We start from the raw sequence: 20,236 nt of genomic DNA, 5'->3' as shown, positions 1-20,236 counted from the left end.
AAATATGACGCATACAACACATTTTTTTTCCTCAGGAGGTTAACACTTTGGGGGAGGGGGGTTCTACTGCTTTAAGAATGGGATACATATACAATGGAATACTACTCAGCCAAGAAAAAGAATGAAAAATGCCATTTGCAGCAACATGAATGGAGTTAGAGATGCGGCTACTAAGTAAAGTTACTCAGAAAGAGAAAGGCAAATATCATATGCCATCACTTCCGTGTGGACTCTAAAATATGATTCGATTGAACCAATAAAACACAGAGACAGACTCAAACACAGACAAAATTAACGGTTACCAAAGGGGAAGCAGGCAAGCGGTAAATTCCAAGTTTGAGATGAGCAGATACACACTAAAATATATAAAATAAACAACAGAGACCAACTAGAGAGAATAGGGAATTATACTGAGCGTCTTCCAATAACTTTTAAGAAGACGAATGAAAAAAGGGATACATTTACCTACACATATATGTAAGTGAGGGCTTCCCAGATGACTCAGAGTTCCAGAATCTGCCTGCCAATGCAGGAGACACAGGAAATGTGAATTTATCCCTGGGTCAGGAAGATCCTTCAAATAGGAAATGGCACCCCATGCCAGTATACTTGACAGGAAATTCCAGCGAACAGAGGGATCTGGGAAGCTACAGTCCATACTGTCACAGAAGAGTGGGAACAACATAACGAGAAAGCAGCAACAAATATATCAATGAATCACTTTGCTCTATACCTGAATCTAACATAACACTGAACATCAACTACATTTCAATAAAAATTAATTTAAAAAAAAGAATGGGATGACAAAACCCTTCACCTTGCCAAGTGTCCAAGGGTTGGGCTTCCTTAGTCTTTGGATGAGAAGAGCTAAATCCTGACATTGATGTAGAAGCCACAGTGAGATGCTTTAAAGACAATGGAGGTGGTGTGAAGGCCTGAGCTGTGAGTTATGATGATCGCTGGGGAATCCCTCTGTGAATGAAGGAGCTTACAGCCACAAAACATGCATGATGATAAATGAGACTACAGAAGATGTCAGTGGCACAGGTCACACAGCATATCATCTCCTGTATCTCAAAGAGCTGTGAATACCTAACTTAGTGTCTCTCGATAGCAGACCTGATACCAGACTGCTCACAGCTAGTTTCACCAGGTGGTAATTCTACAAAACCCCCAGGGGTACACACACAGAGGAACTTCTGTGAAATGGGTCTTGTAGGAAAATTTCCCCACTGCTTCCAGCAGCAACTGCTTCTATCATGCTCCAGACAATATCATATTAATGCTAATCAGCTCAACAATGTTTTACTTTTTTTTCATGTAAAAAGAAAAAAAAAAAAAAAAAAAAACGAAGCAAGAATAGAGGAGCATGAAAGCACGAATGTGCCCCAATCATCCATATGAAGATGGTAGACCTTTTCCTCGAAATCATCATTTCTTCTCTCCCAGGAAATCATGACCCTGAACCCATGGCTTTCCAACTATGAATGTCCTTGGCTCTTGCTAATGTTACTGGATTCCTAAACTGATCAATAAATTGATTAAAGCACATATGTGTAGTAAACAACGGTTCTGTATTTGCAAATACTCAAAACTTGTAAATTCAACCATGCAGAAAGTTGAGTGTACAACGAAGGAGGAAATAACTCTGTTTACCATGCATGGTGTGAATCCTGCCAGTGTTTCTGTGAGATGAGAGAATAAACCACTGAAGGTAGTTTTATATGGTGAAATGAGGTTCCAATCAGTTGTCACATGAGAAATGGGATTGGTTTTCAGATACCTTATTCTGACCTGTCCTAAGTGGAACCTGAAAGCAACTCAACGATGGTGTCAAGCAGTGTTCATCTGCTGTGGGGTTGCAGGAGGCGGTCAGGATGTTGCAGAATGAAGTCTTACATGGCTTCCAGGGGGCGCGGTAGTAAAAAATACACCTAGCAATGTAGGAGATGCAAGAGATGCAGATTCAATCCCTGGGTCAAGAAGATGCCCTGAAGAAGGTAATGGAAACCCACTCCAGTATTCTTGCCTTGAGAATCTATGAACAGAGGAGTCTGGCAGGCTACAGTCCATGGAGTCGCTAGAGTCAGCCACGATTTATGAACTGAGCACACACACATACAACCAAAGTGAACAGTGTTTACTAAAGAAAGGGCAGTGATGGTATTTACAAAGCACAGGGTCTGTGATGTCCGACTACAGTGGGGGCTACTCTCCATCTCAAACCCCAAAAGCAGACACTTTGATGCTGATGCAATGCAGGTGCAGAGTTACCTACAGCTCTGCACAGAAGTTGCTCATCAGATATTTTTCAAAGTAATAGTCATTGATTGGTGCCAACTGATGGGCAAAAGAAGCATCATGGGTGTCCTGTAGGTCATGCCAGTGGACCAGACAACACACCAGGAAAAATGCGTAAGGGAGGTGAAAAATATGACACCATCCTAGACCACTCTGGAGACCTCTGGTTGATTCATGAGGATGTGGAAGGCTGGGTGCACCTGAGCGGCTGTGAAGTGACAGGCAAGACAGAATAGGGCACTGGGCCCGGACCCTGCCAGGGCTCACTGTAAGCTGCGTGCACTCTGAATGCATATTACAAGCACAGCCTGATGTCCAAGATCAAGATACTGGTGTCCGTCGACTTGAGTTGTTGACGGAAAATGCAACAATGGCGGGTTGACGAATAAGCTGTACTCCCTTCGTGGATCACTGCCTTGCATGCTGAAGGGGCTGGCATAACTCAGGGAAGCTATGGGCCATTTCGTGTAGGGCCACCCAAGACAGAGGGGTCATAGTGAAGAGTTCTGACAGAAGGTGATCCACTGGAGGTGGGGCGTGGCTAAGCACTCCAGTATTCTCGCTGTGGGAACCCCATGAACTGTATAAAATGGCAAACACATATGACCCTGAAAGATGAGCCCCCCAGGTTGGAAGGTGTCAATATTGCTACCAGAGCAGTGCAGAGGGCAGCTACTAATAGCCCCCGGGAAGAATGAAGCTACTGCTCACTCAGGTCTCACCCAAGAAAGCCACCTACAACAAGAATTAAAACGAAGAAAGAACAAACGGAGCAGAGGGACTTCCCCAGGGGTCCAGTGGTTCAGAATCCACCTGGCAATGCAGGGAACACACACTGAATCTATATCCTGGAATATCCCACGTGTGTATGATGGCAAAGGCGTGCACTACACAAACTCCGCTCATTCAGAGTCTGAACAAGAGAACCATCACAACAACAAGCCCTCAGCCCATCACTAGGGAGAGGCAGAACACAGCAAGTAAGACCCAGTGTGTGTTGTAAAATTAAAAAAAAAAAAAAAAAAAAACCCTTAGCAGAAGTTATAAGAAGTATGACCACTGAGTTACCCACCTTAATACTTTTTTTTCTTAATTTAAATTTATTTATTTTAATTAGAGGCTAATTACAATATTGTATTGGTTTTGCCATACATCAACATGAATCCGCCACGGGTGTACACGTGTTCCCAATCCTGAACCCCCCTCCCTCCTCCCTCCCCATACCATCCCTCTGGGTCATCCCAGTGCACCAGCCCCAAGCATCCTGTATCTTGCATCGAACCTGGACTGGCGATTCATTTCTTATATGATATTATACATATTTCAATGCCATTCTCCTAAATCATCCCCCCTCTCCCTCTCCCACAGATGCGAGACACCAAAATACTTTTAAAAATTCTCAGGGAAACAGTTGCCGTTTGAATAATGAAAACATTAGGAACCAGGTAGGAAATATGAACCATTAAAAAAATTTTATCTGAAAAATTATTTTCAAGGATCTCCATCCAGTTGACAATATATCAAATCCTGGGGAAGAGGGATCCTCTATCACAAGTGAATTAACTTTAATCAGTGTGGATATACCAACTCTTAAAAGTTGGCAGGAAGATCAGGAACAGGAAGGTAGAGTCAAAGAAAAACCACCACTGTGATTTACATAAGATACAAGTTGACTAATACATCTGTTACTCATTTTACCCCGTATTTGTGTTTGCATGTGTGCGATAAAAACACTTAAAAGTTCTGCTCTAAGCCACTGACAGATATACGTGCAATGCTATTTGTCATAGTCAACATCCTGTTCATTACAAACTTCTTTAAATCACAGGAGCTCCTTGGCTAATTATAAATAAACAGGAAAAAATATACCAAAAACAAATATAACCAGCAGTAGAACTTAAGTCAATTAAACCCTTATGTTTGAGTATCTACTTATGTTGAGAATTCTGCAGCCACCATTTATTCAAGGATTATTTCCTTTGGCTCCAAAACGTAGCAAAACTGTCTTGCTCTTTCAGACACGCTCTGTGAAAATCACCAGAAACACGCACCACTCTAATGATCCGTGAATGAATGAAAATTCTGTTTTCACAAGATGTGAACCGTGAATGCTTTGCTTTTGACACAAACTTGTTGAAGGCCACTCATGTGACCATCATGTTCTAACTGTCTTTAACACTGCCCCCAAAATAGAACCAAGGATGCGGAAACACAAACCAAAACAGAACCAAATCTGCTCCTGGAGAAGGGACAGGAATATAGAGACAAATAGATTTTGGATACAGTTACAAAGGAAATTCAGAAGAGAATAATAACCTTATAAGGAAAACTGTTGGAGAAATTGGGAACTCGTGTGACCAAAAAAATAAATAACTTCAACTCTTTCATTGCTGCACGTTTTACAACTAACGCAGAGAGACTCACAGACGTGTATTTAAGACCCAAAACAAGAAAGACTCCAGAGGCAAAACACAGGTGGACACGGTGACCAAAGATTAGGCGATTACTGATTAAAATATACACCAAGCAGGATCTCACACTGGGAACAGAATGTTCATAACCAAGCCTCAATCAAAATATTTACATCTTTGAGGGACAACCTTAAGGAAATAAAAGTAAAGCCAGCAAGGGAGGGGGGGGAAATGTTCGCACATCTCCATCTAAAAGAGACTCCAGAATATGTTAAAAACCTACAAACTTCATAAAAAACAAATAATTCATACAGTAATAAACAAACAGCTTGCAGAGACACCTAACAAAGGAAACAGACAAATGGCCATCACCCCAGTTTATTCATTGAGGAAATGGAAAATACTCCTGAAACTGCATAGACTAACGCACTCATGACAATCTCTGACATAAAAACAGCTGACCATACCAAGTCCTGCCAAGGATGGAGCAACGGAAATTCTCATCTCCTGTTGGCAGGGATCGAAAATCAGAGGCACGGAGATCCAGCAGTCCAGACATGGAGATCCCCTAAGTCTCTACCCAGGAGATAAGATGGCTCACTTCCTTACTAAATCATGTCTATGAACACGTATCCATCAACACTGGAATGGATAAAAGTGGGATATATCCTGATGGTACTATGTAGGGGCAATGGGGAAGGAGTCTACAAAAATATCGCTAAGTCGCTTCAGTCGTGTCTGACTCTGTACGACCCCATAGATGGCAGCCCACCAGGCTCCCCCGTCCCTGGGATTCTCTAGGCAAGAAGACTGGAGTGGGTTGCCATTTCCTTCTCCAATGCATGAAACTGAAAAGTGAAAGTGAAGTCACTTAGTCATGCCCGACTCTTAGCGACCCCATGGACTGCAGCCTACCAGGCTCCTCCGTCCATGGGATTTTCCAGGCAAGAGTACTGGAGTGGGGTGCCATTGCCTTCTCGGACAAAAATACATAGATGTTTATTCAAACGAATCTGCTGAGGGAAAGAAGTCAGTAACACACACACAAGGAGTGGAATAAGAGCTATAAAGTACAAAATAAATAATAACATACAAAGATTATTTTAAAAGTAAGGATTGGAAAACATAGGAAATAAAATAGCCAATATTTTATAGCTCTAAAGGTAGAAATAAAATTATGAATACCTATATGCTACACCTGTAACAGAAAATATTGGGCATCAACTATACTGCAATTTCAATATTAAAAAAAAATATGAACCCCTCTCATGAATTCCCTGATAACTGATTCCTGGTAGAGATACCACATATTTATCTTCTTAAACCAAAGGTGTGTCATTCATTTTAGAAAATAAGCTTAAACAGACCTCTTCAACGTGAAAGGAATAACACAGGGTTGTATAAGAAGCACAGAATGCCAAAATGCTCAGCTGCCAACCAAGATGTCCGAAGATTACATTTAGGTCACCGTCATCCTGTGATTAACCACTGTTTGATCGATAGGTATTCCGCCAAGAGACGTATCCTATAAAAAGTGGAACCAATTCACATTCTCTCCAACAACTGGGGCGCCCTCCGCTTGTCTAGAAGGAACAACACAAGACTCACAAGATGAAGATTCTGTTCCTGAGTCTTGTCCTTCTCCTGGTTTGTGCCGCCCAGGAAACTCCAGCTGAGATAGACCCCTCAAAGGTACCCCGAATGAGCTGATCTGCTAGAAGGTCTTGCTTGTTTGATTGTGTGTGTGTGTGCACGTGTGTGTGCGAGGCTGTGTGTGCATGTGACAGAGATATATTTGTGTATATGTATGACCAGATTTGGAGAAGGCAATGGCACCCCACTCCAGTACTCTCTCGAGGAAAATCCCATGGACGGAGGAGCCTGGTGGGCTGCAGTCCATGGGGTCGCTAAGAGTCGGACAGGACTGAGCGACTTCACTTTCACTTTTCACTTGCAGGCATCGGAGAAGGAAATGGCAACCCACTCCAGTATTCTTGCCTAGAGAATCCCAGGGATGGGGGAGCCTGGTGGGCTGCCATCTCTGGGGTCACACAGAGTCAGACACAACTGAAGCGACATAGCAGCAGCAGCATAACCAGATTATATACCTTCTGTGGTCGACATATCTACACAAACGTAATATTGCCGTCTGTTTATCTCTTCTTGGCTATTTTTCATTTATCTTATTCATTTGTAGGTAAAACAAACAAAACCCCTAACAAGCTAACATTCAGAAAGATATTAACTGTCACAGTCTTTACTGGCATGGTTTTAGCTATTTCAAAAAAGCTCTGAATTGTCTGCAAAAATTTCTGAATTCTATGCTTTGTGCTCCAATAGGAAAGACGATTTCATGTCGTGTTACTCACCAAGGTAGGGGGTGGAACTTCTCTTTGCTTTAATAAGATTCAATTTGCTTCTCCTATGTGGCAAGTGCAGAAGCATAGACAGTGCCGTGTATTGCTGAGTGACCAGAAAAGAGATTGACTGACGTTTACAAGGAACTTCCTTCTTAGGTTGTAGGAGAGTGGCGCACCATTTATGCAGCTGCAGATAACAAGGAGAAGATTGTGGAAGGGGGCCCACTGAGGTGTTATAATCGCCACATTGAATGTATTAACAACTGCGAACAGCTCTCCCTTTCATTTTATATCAAGTAAGCACAATCCTCCTCGACTGAAAGCAAGCAGTCTGTTGACTTCGGGCATGGGGTCTGGTCTCCACGTACAGTGAGAGGTGTGAGTCACGGCTGTGAAGTTGGGTGTGCAAACTCTATTCCCAGGAGGGTGTCCTCAAGCCCTGGCGACTGAATGGTGGGAAGGAATTGTCTTGCCTGTTGTGTTCTTCAGATCTGATGGCACATGCCAGTTTTTCTCAGGAGTGCTACAGAGACAGGAAGGAGGTGTTTACTTCATAGAATGGGAGTACTCCAGCTCCTCTGATGGCTGGTCTTCCCCAAACCATGGAACGTGTTCAGATGGATAGTATGTGCTTCACCCAAAACAACTAATATCTCTATGGGCGGACTATTTCCTCTACTCGTTACCAATGCAACCTTGGAAAAGCCATTTAATTTTTCAGCAATCCATTCTGTGCCACAACACCAGGATGAGGTCCAAGGTTGGAAAGTGGCCACTGATGGTCTCTGAGAAAAAGCCCCAGAACACTGACTCCTCATATTCCTCGGGCATGGAGAAGTCCAATTACCTACTTAGGCTAATAACAACTCTTTCACAATTTTTTCTTTTACTTGACCTACGTGATTCAATTTCTTTTGAGTAAAGAAATTCTTTAAATATTAAAAGTTTTTCATTAGCAAGTTGAGTAAGTAGAACATGATTAACTTAAAGTCCAAAATTGGAAACAGTTAAAATAACAGCCAAAATTTCAAACTGATTTTTTTTACATAATTTGAAAGGGACTTTAGCATAGACTTCTATCTCTATAGCTTAAAATAAGGAGAAATAATTCTCATATATGAATATCAATACATAATTTGAAAGAGGCACTAACGTAGATTTCTGTCTCCATAGTTGAAAATGACAGGAAATAATTCTCAAATATTAATATCAGTACTGTAATATTTTATTCAGTGATCAAATGTCTGTATGTTTAATTTTCATGGGGAAAAAATGTATAACAGAGCACTCTAATCTTGGTGTTATGCATTTATTTTAATTTCAACTGTGGACACAGAGCCACAGGATCTAATCCGAAACCATTTCATATTATATATGCCCAGCATTTTGCAATAAACTAATTCGTACCTTTTTTATTTCCTCTCGTACTAGGAAATAACTCTGGATGATGTACTGACATTTATTTTAATATCATTCATTTAAATTTTTGAATTCCTTTCTAACCATGATTGTAGTTGAAAACTGGGTGTCAAAATTCTTGAAAATTTAACAGTCAGCTCTTGTGAGCTCCTATGAGATGGCTGAGGTTTAACACCTATTAGAGTTGCAATAAACACCTTGTTATCATTCACAGACTGTGCAGTCTAGAAGACTGGAAGTCTTCATTTTCAGGAGAAGGGGCTGTGGAGAAAGCTTTCCTAGTTCACTAATTGTCTTAACTCGTTCTAACAACGCGTCACTAGAAATCTCAGTGAGATACAGTTCACCATCCAAGGGAAGACTGACAATATCATGTGAAGAATAAGTCAGGCTCAAATGAAAAGAAAAGAAGTTAATCATGTTGAGGTTTGATGTTTTGTTTTGTTTTGTTTTTTTCCTCTGCCACAGTCGAGGGGAGAATTTATTTGCAAATCATTCATGTAACAGACAACATACTGGTATTTTATTATGAAAATGACGATGGAGAAAAGATCACAAAAGTAACTGAAGGTTCCGGTACGTACTATAGCTTACCCAACGCAAAGTAGATGTTTTCATACGATCAGTATTTTTACAGAAAGGAGACAGGTACACACGTAACTTATATTAGGGCTTGACTGGTGGCTCAGATGGGAAAGAAATCACCTGCAGTGTGGGAGACCTGGGTTTGACCCCTGGGTTGGGAAGATCCCCTGGAGGAGTGAATAGAAATGCACTCCGGTATTCTTGCCTGGAGAATCCCACGGACAGGGGAGCCTGGTGGTCTATACTCCACGGGGTCACAAAGAGTCGGACAGGACTGAGAAACTAAGCACAGCACCTTATATGAAGCACCGTGGAACAGATCTGTGTTCACACGGAGAATTCAGACTTCATGTGACATGAGTCGGGGATATAGAAATTCTGTCTGCTGGAAAAATGAGGAAATGTTATCCACTGGGGATTCTATGTGATGGCTCTTTTAAAAATGAGATACACTTATCCCAGAGATCCAAGGAAATATTTCAGGATGCTCCACGAGTTCCTTGCCAGGTATCACACAAATACAGTCTCTGGGTCCTGACACCCAAGTGAACCAAGGTTTAAATCTGAGTTTAGTAAACTCACAGGTCCCGGGGCCGTGACTGCATTCATCTCCATGACAAATGCTTTCTCCTTTGTCACAATCATAAAAGTATTGCCTAGAGTTCTGCAAATACCACTGGGTCACACTGCCGACTGTACAGGCAGTGTGGTCTGGAATGTCAATCATCCTGCCGTCCGGCCAATCCCTTGGGTTCCCTGCCACATCTCTTTATCCCCTCTGATATTATATCCTCATCGGGGATGGGTGGGTGTCGTGTCTGGTCTTTGAGGATGAGAAAGCGTGAGTTTTCTTCCTCAGTAGCATGTGTGATGTCGTTACCCAATGTGGGTTCCTGCTGCCCACCCTTCAAAAGGCAACTAAGAGGCCAGCTTCTTAGAAAGAAAAGTCTGCTTTCATTCAGATGCAGACAACTGGTGGGAGAGTGGACTTCTGTCCAAAGGCTGACTGCCCCACCCCACAACTGCCAAACAGGGGGACAAGAGCTTTTATAGACAGTGGGAGGGGGCTCCTTGCAAAAACAGAAGTCAGCTCCAACAGTCATTTTTAAATCGGTCATCAGTGGTCTGACCAGCATCATCGTGATTGTTTTAGGCACAGTTAATCAACAGTTCCAGGGTCTCTGTATTCCCATCTCCTTGAAATCAATTCTCAGAATCATGGCAGATTATGTCACGGCTACAGTCTGGTCATCCTGTAGTTAACTTGTCCACCGAGTGGGGTTTCAGTGTCTATAAGACAGCGTACAGGATATGACCCAGAACAGTATTTATTGCCCTTGGGGAGGAACTACAGGTCCTTGTCTATGCTTTATGACTACATTATTATTATTTCATGTCCTTTGACAGTTTTCCTTTGCTGTATGACATTTGTAATTCTCTGATAAACTTACAACTTTGACTAAAATCTTTCACAGACAAAAGGCAGGCAGGAAATATCAGGTATGGGGCATTGCACATAAGGTCCTCCACCATCTCAGTGGGGTCAGTGTGCTTTTGAAAATTCCAAATCATTCTCTGCCCATTCATTCCATTGCTGCTGCTAAGTCTCGTCAGCCATGTCCGACTCTGTGTGACCCCATAGACGGCAGCCCAACAGGCTCCTCTGTCCCTGGGATTCTCCAGTCAAGAATACTGGAGTGGGTTGCCATTTCCCTCTCCATTTCATGAGGGTTTGTGAAAACCCCAGGGATGGAATTCTAGGATGTAGACAAAGTGGACAGGAAGCATTAGAGTCTGAGAGTTGAGTCTCAGACTTGCCATGACCTTCTCCGACGTACCTTGAAAACCTGCTTCTCCCTAGGGTATGCTTAAGCTCACAGCTGAATGATCTGTAGCTCACTGAGTAGTTGCAAGAACTGGAGCGTGGTAGCATGTTAATTATGTGGACTCTACCCCCATGGACCCATGTGAAGACCTGTGTGCACACTCGGGCACGTGTGTAGAAAAATACCTGAAGAGCAGGGCTTAGGTGATGGTGGAGGGCAGCGGTGCTGGTGAGACTTACCCATCACTACAGGGAGCAGCCAGGTGACTCTCTACAACCCATAAAAGATTCTAATGCACACCTCTTCTGCCCTATTTGCTATGAAATCCAGCCAAAGGAACCAGTTTCACTCCAGAAGAATTTCAGAAGTATCAGCAGCTGAACAATGAGAGGGGGATTCCAAATGAAAATATAGAAAACATCATCAAAACAGGTAAAGCCCCGGACGGTGACAGGTATCCGAAATGAAAACACATCACTGGGACATTCAATTCAAAATTCCCATTGGCACAGATATCCTTGTAAAAAGCTATTATGAAATAATCCTTGGAAACAAAGGCATGTCAATGGTCATTGTCCCCCTTATTCATTCTCTTCCACAGACGACTGTCCTCCATAAGAACAGACAACATCAGTTGGGTGAGTAGAAACATACCTCATACAACACTGAGCTTTGTCTCAGTAGGTTCCCTCTTTGGGGCAGGCGGGGCCGGGGGGGGGGGTCACTGTTTTAAGAATGGGATACATACACGATGGAATATTACTTGGCCATGAAAAAGAACGAAATAATGCCATTTGCAGCCACATGGACGGACCTAGAGGTGATCTTACTAGGTGAAGTAAGTCAGAAAGAGAAAGGCAAATATCATTTGCCATCACTTCCATGTGGAACCTTAAAATATGATGCAAAGGAACCATTCATAAAACAGAAACACAGACAAAATTAACGGTCACCAAAAGGGAAGCAGGCAAGGGGTAAATCAGGAGTGTGAGATGAGCAGATCCACAGTAAAATATATAAAATCAATGACAAAGACATAGCAGATAACACAGAGAACTATACGCAATGTCTTGTAATAACTTTCAGAAGAAGACTCTAAAAGGTATACATTGACCTACATATATGTATAACTGAGGCTCTGGAGGTGACTCAGTGGTCAAGAATCTGCCTGCCAAGGCAGGAGACACAGGAGACATGGGTTCTATCCATGAGTTAGAAAGATCCCTTGGAAAATGGTAACCCACTCTAGAATACTTGCCTGGAAAATCCAATGGACAGAGGAGTCTGGAAAGCTATAGACCATAGGACATAAACAGTGGGACATGACTCACCAACTAACCGACAACAAATGTACAGATAAATCACTTTGCTGTATAGCTGGAAGTAGCCCACTGTTGCAAATCTAGGACGTTTCAATAAAAACTAACTTACGAAAAGAATAGCATAACAAAAAGTCCACCTTGCCGGACAGCAAAGGCTCTGGCTTCCATAAGTGTTTGGATTTAAATGTCCAAACACAACACTGGTCTAGACTCCATGGTGAGATGCTCTGAGGAAAGAGGAGGAGGCTGTGCAAAGCCCCGAGCTGTGAAATACGATAACCCCCGGTGAATCCCACTGCGAATGAAGGACCGTGCAGCCGCAACACATCCGTGATGATGAAGGAGGCTACAGAAGATGTAAGCCGCATAGGTGACACAGTATATAGTCTCCTACGTCTCAGACCTCTGAATATGTAACCTAGTGACTCTCAGCATTCGAGCTGATGCAGGAGTGCTCACCGCTAATTTCACCAGGTGGTAATCCTATGCAAGCCCACAGGGACAACACAGAAGGACTTCTGTGAAAAGGCTCTTGTAGGATAGTCCCACACGGCCACACACACAGAAGGACTTCTGTGAAAGTTGCAGGGAAATTTCTCCACTGGGTCCACCATCCACTGCTTCTCTTTTCTCTTTCATGCTATGAGCAACATCATGTTAATCCTAATCAGCTCAACAATGTGCTACTTGTTTTTCTTTTTCTCATGTTTCAAGCAGAAAACAAAGTTAAGAATATGAGCAGCGTCACAGCACCAGTGGGTCACAATCATCCGTATGAAGATAATAGACATTTTCCTTGAAATTGCCATTTCTTCTCCTGCAGGAAGTCACGACCCATGACTTTCGTACTACGAATCTCCTGTGCTCTTGTTGATGTTACTGGATTCCTAAACGGATGAATAAACTGATTAATGCATATACGTGTCAGTGAGGGCATTTGCCATACCCCTAATGCACAAAGCATGTAAATCCAACCAGGTAGAAATCGAGGGTACAATGAAGCAGGTGATAACCCTGTTTAGGACGCATGGTGTGAATCCTGAAACTGTCTTGGTGAGAAGAGAGAATAAACCACAGAGGGTAGTTTTACAGTTCTTTCCCTGGATTGCGATGGGAACAACATGCAATAATAATATACCGGGTCCACAAGTGAGCCTATTTAACAAAACAGAAATGGACTCTCGCAGACATAGAGATCAGACTTGTGGGCGCCATGAGGCAGGGAAGGGATGGCGTGGGACTTTGACATTAGCGTATGCAAACGTTAATATGCAGGATGAACAAACAATAAGGTCCTACTCCAGAGCACAGAGAACTATATCCAGTCTCCTGAAATAAACCACATTGGCAAAGAATATCAGAAAAAGAATGTCTGTATGAGTATAACTGAGTCACTAGTCTGTACAGTTCAGTTCAGTCGCTCACTCCTGTCTGACTCCTTGCGACCCCGTGGACTGCAGCACACCAGGCCTCCCTGTCCATCACCAACTCCCAGAGTTTACTCAAACTCATGTCCATTGAGTCAGTGATGCCATCCAACCATCTCATTCTCCATCGTCCCCTTCTCCTGCCTTCAATCTTCCCCAGCATCAGGGTCTTTTCCAATGAGTCCGTTCTTTGCATCACTTTTGACTTCAGCATCAGTCCTTCCAATGAACACTCAGGACTAATCTCCTTTAGAATGGACTGGTTGGATCTCCTTGCTGTCCAAGGGACTCTCAAGAGTCTTCTCCAACACCAGAGTTCAAAAGCATCAATTCTTTGGCGCTCAGCTTTCTTCATAGTCCAACTCTCACATCCATACATGACCACTGGAAAAACCATAGCTTTGACTAGACCGACCTTTGTTGGCAAACTAATGTCTCTGCTTTTGAATATGCTGTCTAGGTTGGTCATGACTTTTCTACCAAGGAGCAAGCATATTTTAATTTCATGGCTGCAGTCACCATCTGCAGTGGTTTTGGAGTCCAAAAAAATAAAGTCTGTCACTGTTTCTACTTGTTTCCCCATCTATTTCCCATGAAGTGATGGGACCGGATGCCATGATCTTAGTTTTCTGAATGTTGACCTTTAAGCCAACTTTTTCACTCTCCTCTTTCACTTTCATCAAGAGGCTTTTGAGTTCCTCTTTACTTTCTGCCATAAGGGTGGTGTCATCTGCATATCTGAGGTGATTGATATTTCTCCCGACAATCTTGATTCCAGCTTGTGTTTCTTCCAGTCCAGCATTTCTCATGATGTACTCTGCATATAAGTTAAATAAGCAGGGTGACAATGTACAGCCTTGACGTACTCCTTTTCCTATTTGGAACCAGTCTGTTGTTCCGTGTCCAGTTCTAACTGTTGCTTCCTGACCTGCATACATATTTCTCAAGAGGCTGGTCAGGCGGTCTGGTATTCCCATCTCTCAGAATTTTCCACAGTTTATTGTGATCCACACAGTCAAAGGCTTTGGCATAGTCAATAAAGCAGAAATAGATGTTTTTCTGGAACTCTCTTGCTTTTTCGATGATCCAGCAGATGTTGGCAATTTGATCTCTGGTTCTTCTGCCTTTTCTAAAACAAGCTTCAACATCTGTTCACGGTTCATGTACTGTTCAAGCCTGGCTTGGAGAATTTTGAGCATCACTTTGCTAGTGTGTGAGATGAGTGCAGTCGTGCGGTAGTTTGAGCATTCTCTGGCATTGCCTTTCTTAGGGACTGGAATGAAAACTGTCCTTTTCCAGTCCTGTGGCCACTGCTGAGTTTTCCAAATTTGCTGGCATATTGAGTGCAGTACATTCACAGCATCATCTTTTAAGATTTGAAATAGCTCAACTGGGATTCCATCACCTCCACTAGCTCAGTCTTCCCCACTCAACATATGATCTCCTGGTAAACACCGCAGTCAGCCTAACCCTGAGTACAACCAATGCCTTGGGTCCCTTTACCAGGCCAGCCTCCCACTCCCACCCTTGGTGAGAAAGGGATGTGCTGTCAGGGATGCCAAGACAGAAGGAAAAGCCACGTTCACGGTTTATAGTGAGCAGGACACACAGAAGGACCCAGCCTTTCTGCATTCAGAGCCAGAGCCCTGGAGGGGGGTTCCGTGGGGTTGTTCCAAGCAGGCCTGGAAGGATCCAGAGTGTCTGCCTGTCATGCTCCTATGACTCAGTCATCAGCTGCGTGCTTCTCCGTGACACACGTGGCTGGGTCCCCAAACAGATGCCTGGAGTGGGAAGCCTGAACCCCACAGAACAAGCCACCATTTCTGAATGTGCACGGCTCATTCTTCAAGCCATCCCTGGGATTCCTTGGTGGCTCTGTGGTTAAGAATCCACCTGCCGACGACAATGATCCAAACTAGGTACTTGATGGAGGAAGCCAATCACTGTTCTTTCTTTAAAAATGTAGCACGAATGTCATTACTATTATTTGGCAACTACATAATCAGAATACTCCCATGACAAAAAAGTTACTAAATTTAAAGGACATTTGTAAAACTCTATCATGTAAATGAATAGATGCTGTCTATAAATACCAAGATTTTTTGCAAATAAACATTAGAACCCAGAAAGTGTCTTTGGAATAATGAGCAATATATCCATCAAACGTGTATCAGTCAGTTCAGTCACTCAGTTGTGTCCGCAGCACGCCAGGCCTCCCTGTCCATCACCAACTCCCGGAGTTCACTCAGACTCACATCCATCAAGTCAGTGATGCCCTCCAGCCATCTCATCCTCTGTCGTCCCCTTCTCCTCCTGCCCCCAATCCCTCCCAGCATCAGAGTCTTTTCCAATGAGTCAACTCTTCGCATGAGGTGGCCAAAGTCCTGGAGTTTCAGCTTTAGCATCATTCCTTCCAAAGAAATCCCAGGGCTGATCTCCTTCAGAATGGACTGGTTGGATCTCCTTGCAGTCCAAGGGACTCTCAAGAGTCTTCTCCAACACCACAGTTCAAAAGCATCAATTCTTTGGCGCTCAGCCTTCTTCACAGTCCAACTCTCACATCCATACATGACCACTGGAAAAACCATAGCCTTGACTAAACGGACCTTTGTTGGCAAAGTAATGTCTCGATTTTGAATATGCCATCTAGGTTGGTCATAACTTTCCTTCCAAGGAGTAAGCGTCTTTTAATTTCATGGCTGCAGTTACCATCTGGGAGTACCAACCCCACTTCCAAGGAGCGGGGGCTGCGTGGGCACAGGAAGGCCTAGAGGAGCTATCCCACGCTGAAGGTCAAATGTGTATGCTGCTGCTGCTAAGTGGCTTCAATCGTGTCTAAATCTGTGCGACCCCATAGACGGCAGCCCACCAGGCTCTGCCATCCCTGGGATTCTCCAGGCAAGAACACTGGAGTGGGTTGCCATTTTCTTCTCCAATGCATGAAAGTGAAAGGTGAAAGTGAAGTCGCTCAGTCGTGTCCAACTCTTCGTGATCCCATGGACTGCAGCCTACCAGGCTCCTCCGTCCATGGGATTTTCCAAGCAAGAGTACTGGAGTGGGGTGCCATTGCCTTCTCCGCAAATGTGTATAAACATATACAAATATGTATAAACATTGGTGACACCAACTCAGTGGACAGGATTTTGAGTAAAGTCTGGGAGTTGATGATGGACAGGGAAGTCTGGCGTGCTGCAATCCATGGGGTCGCAAAGAGTCAGATAGGACTGAGTGACTGAACTGAACTGATTGGTGACATATTCAAAAAAGATGGATCTAAACGGAAACATAACTTGCACCAAGTTATCAAATACATAAATTATGCCTGATTTTCTCTTTAGCTTCACTAACTTCATTAAAACCATCAATAATACATGGTATTCTGTTAAAAAATAAATGAAAATAAAAAAGAATCTGCCTGCCCATGCAGGAGACATGGGGCTGCTCCGCAAAGATCCCACATGTCACGGGGGAAGAAAACTAAGTCTGGGAGCCACAAGTGTTGAGCCCATGTTGGAAGACAAGAGAAGCCACCACAATGAGAATCCCCCGTGTACTGCAAAGAAGAGAAGCTTCCACTCGACATGACTACAGAAAGCCCACCCAAAAGCAACAGAAGAGCCAGCAGAGCCAAACATAAATAAATTTAAAAAAAAATTTTTTTTTCCTTAAAAAGGACTGGCTTCTGCTTGCTTCCCGAACAGGTCACTGAACCAAGTTCGTCTAGCCGGATGCCCAGCAAATGCAGACGCCCAGCATGGTAGAAGGAGAAGGCGTCCAGCTGGCACCAGGAGAGGCGACGGGAGGACCCGGCTGCCAGTCTGCCTCCAGGGAAGGCCGGGGTGGAGGGTGGATGGTAGGAGACAAAGCTTCAGGGCCGATGGTGACGATGCAGCCAGGCCAGAGCAACAGGAGAGATGCGGACAAGGCCTGCCCGAGGTCCTTCTTTGCAAACGGGACCGTGCCCCCAAACCCCTGTGATGATAAGGGTACCTGCACGCACACACAGGTGGGCAAGCCCGGTAGAGACAGCACAGTAAGGCCAGGGGTGCACAGGAAATGCAGATAAGGCCTGCCCCAGGTTCTTTGGTGCAGGCAGGACTGTGCCCCCGGCCCGCCGCGATCACAAGGGTACCCCGCCCGTGCATGCACAGGTGCGCAGGCCTGGGGAGGGGCGCATGGCGCCAGCCAGTCACTCAGCTCAACCAAGCGTAGCTGAGACTCCACGTTGCTGGAGAGAAAGACTGCAGCCAACCACGCAGCCTTGCAGGCTGCCTGCTGCCTGGAAGACAGGTGACTCTCTGTAGGTCTTTGGTTAAAGAGTAAAGCTTTCAAAGCAAATAAATAAATATATATGTAGAGAGAGAGAGAGAGAAATACTCCTGAAGCCAGTAACTTGTAGCCCAGTGCTGTGCAGCAAGAGAAGAGACCGGAAAACCTTCCACCCCAAGGAAAAGTAGCCCCGGCTCCCCGCAAATCAAGGAAGCCTGTGTGCTGCAGGAAAGATCCAGTCTAGTCAAAAATAAAAATAAATAATTAAAATGTAAAACCACGGTCTAGAGTGCAGCTCAGACAGCAATCTGCCTGTAAAGCAGGAGACTCAGGTTCGATCCCTGGGTGGGGAAGATTCCCTGCAGAAGGAAATGGCAACTCACTCCAGTATTTCTTGCCTGGAAAATGCCATGGACAGAGGAACCCGGCGGGCTACATGGGGTTTCGCAAGAGTTGGATACAACCGTACACAAAAGTAAGGACACAACTTTGTATTCTTGTGCAAGGAATCAACCTTACACAAAAGGATACAACCTTACACACACACACACAGAAGGAGTTGGATACATGCGATTCATGAGGTGGCAAGAGTTGAGTATAACCTTACAGAAAAACAACATAATAACCAGGCCAAAGAAGATAAATAAATACTTGCAGGACACAACAATATGAATGTGCTTACTGCCACTGAACTGTACAGTTAAATAGGATTAAAATAATGTTTTATTATTATATGACTTTTACCACAATAAAAACAAACAAAAAATTCAGGGTAGTGGTTAATCATGGATTAACCCATGATTGCAGCATGATTGCTAGAGTAGAGACACCTGGGCTGCTTATTGTTCAGTTGCTCAGTCTGTTTGATTCTTTATGACCCCATGGACTGCAATCCACTAGGCTCCTCTGGGAGAAGGAAATGGCTACCCACTCCAGTATTCTTGCCTGGAGAGTCCCATGGACGGAGGAGCCTGGTGGGCTGCAGTCCATGGAGGTCACAGGAGTGGGACTTAGTGACGGTAAGTAATCTGCTTGCAATTCGGGAGACCTGGGTTCCAACCCTGGGTTGGGAAGATCCCCTGGAGAAGGGAATGGCTACCCACTCCAGTATTCTTGCCTGGAGAATCCACACGGATGGTGGTACCTGGTGGGCTGCACTCCATGGGGTCGCCGAGAGTCAGATACGACTTGAGTGACAAAGCACAGGCTCCTCTGTCCCTGGGATTCTCCAGGCAAAAACACTGGAGTGGATTGCCATCTCCTCCTCCCCGGCATCTTCCCAACTCAGGGATGAAAACTGGGTCTCCTGCATCAGCAGGGGTTTCTTTACTACCGTATATACTTTATTTTCCAGCACCAACTTCTCTGATGCCGAGAAGAGTTGGCCAGAAGAGACATGTGAAAAGACAGCAGCTGTTCCCCTTCCTTGTGTCTTTCTTTACAGACCCTTGAGGGTTCTTAAAAGGGAGCCTATTTAGCTGTCATGCCCTGCAGGGAAGGAGGAAAACCAGTTCAGCCACTCTGACGAGTTCCTTCCTGCTTCCCTTACATCTATGGCAATGACTCCGCAGTTTCCCCCATAGGTATTTATGTAAGATGATTGAGCGCCGTCCGCATGAAAGCCAACTGCCCGCTGCTTCATCCTCAAGAACCCCAAACTGGAGGTACTCTCATTATGCCCACAGCACAGAGAAGGGATAAAAAAAAAATGATGGGGTATTCGCACATGGAGTTCTAATCAGAAACGAAGTGGAACAACCCACCAACGTAGGCGGTTTCATAATGCAACCCAAAGTGGGGTCTGGCTGCTCCCTGCTCCAAAGCCAGTGAAAAGACCAGACTGCTGGAAAGGAAAGTTTATTTTGGAAGCCAGCAACAAGGGAGAGGGGGAGCCCAAACTCCTGTCCAAAGGCTGCCTCCCTGCCCACCCCCTCACCCCCAACTGACAGTCAGGAGGTAAGAGCTTTTATAGACAGAGGGAGGGTGTTCCACATACAAACAGCAGGCACCTCTAACAGTCAACTTGAAACTGATCATTGGTTGTCTGCTAAGAGTCATCTTGACTGTTTCAGATACAATTAACCTTGAGTTCCAGAGTTGCTCCGTTCCCATTTCCTGAGGCCAGGTCTTGGAACTGTGTCAGCCCATGACCTGGCTACAGTCTGCTCATCATGTACTTAACCTCTCCACCTGGCGAGGGTTTCCGTAGCTATAAGACAGCCCACAGAATATGGCTCAGGGTATTGCCTACAGCCCTTGAGGAGGAACTGAAGGTCCTTGACTTTGCTTAATGACTAAACTAGTATTATTTAGTCT

General features: G+C 44.3%; 3 long non-coding RNA genes across 3 annotated transcripts in view; 2 read left to right on the top strand and 1 right to left on the bottom strand.

Moving 5' to 3' along the window:
- The window catches only part of LOC139180876 (uncharacterized), a 164,173-nt gene that overhangs the window by 86,279 nt on the left and 57,658 nt on the right, over window positions 1-20,236 (bottom strand). The gene's annotated exons all lie outside the window — the stretch shown is intronic.
- LOC139181738 (uncharacterized) lies at window positions 6,273-7,637 on the top strand. The gene is made up of 3 exons (XR_011565489.1): window positions 6,273-6,404; window positions 7,229-7,368; window positions 7,562-7,637. It is a non-coding gene; the product is annotated as an uncharacterized lncRNA (long non-coding RNA).
- Window positions 8,960-13,140, top strand: LOC139181737 (uncharacterized). Its single transcript, XR_011565488.1, has 4 exons — window positions 8,960-9,067; window positions 11,233-11,334; window positions 11,504-11,540; window positions 12,942-13,140. It is a non-coding gene; the product is annotated as an uncharacterized lncRNA (long non-coding RNA).

The sequence above is a fragment of the Bos indicus genome, chromosome X (assembly GCF_029378745.1).
Source record: "Bos indicus isolate NIAB-ARS_2022 breed Sahiwal x Tharparkar chromosome X, NIAB-ARS_B.indTharparkar_mat_pri_1.0, whole genome shotgun sequence".
NCBI lineage: Eukaryota > Metazoa > Chordata > Mammalia > Artiodactyla > Bovidae > Bos > Bos indicus.
The sequence above is the reverse complement of the archived record's forward strand: the minus strand, read 5'-3'. Positions and strand labels throughout refer to the sequence as shown.